The sequence below is a fragment of the Cystoisospora suis genome (genome assembly GCF_002600585.1).
Source record: "Cystoisospora suis strain Wien I chromosome Unknown contig_7378, whole genome shotgun sequence".
Lineage (NCBI taxonomy): Eukaryota > Apicomplexa > Conoidasida > Eucoccidiorida > Sarcocystidae > Cystoisospora > Cystoisospora suis.
In genome coordinates, this window is record NW_027160163.1 from 1,541 (window position 1) to 1,819 (window position 279).

At 48.0% G+C, this 279-nt stretch overlaps 1 protein-coding gene across 1 annotated transcript in view; it reads left to right on the top strand.

Moving 5' to 3' along the window:
* Positions 1-279, top strand: part of CSUI_010416 (zinc c2h2 type domain-containing protein) — a 3,506-nt gene that overhangs the window by 1,505 nt on the left and 1,722 nt on the right. The gene's annotated exons all lie outside the window — the stretch shown is intronic.

Consider the following 279-nt stretch of genomic DNA (forward strand, 5'->3'; position numbering starts at 1 on the left):
GATGAAAAAGAAGAAGCAGAAGAAAGAGGTAAAACAGACACCTCGAGACGTAGGTGAGAACCTCGAGGGTGGATATTGCTGTTTAGACAACGACAAGAACCAGGGAGAGACTTCCGTTCGTCTTTTTGAAGGGGTAGAGGGGGGGGAGAAGAAGCAAGATGACGGAGAAGTACGGAACTCGAGATGGAGAAACAAAGGAGAGGAACAGTGTTTAGTCGCCGATAGAGGGAACCTGACGGAATTCCTGTCTAGTCATACAGCTCCTCCGTGTAAAAGTAG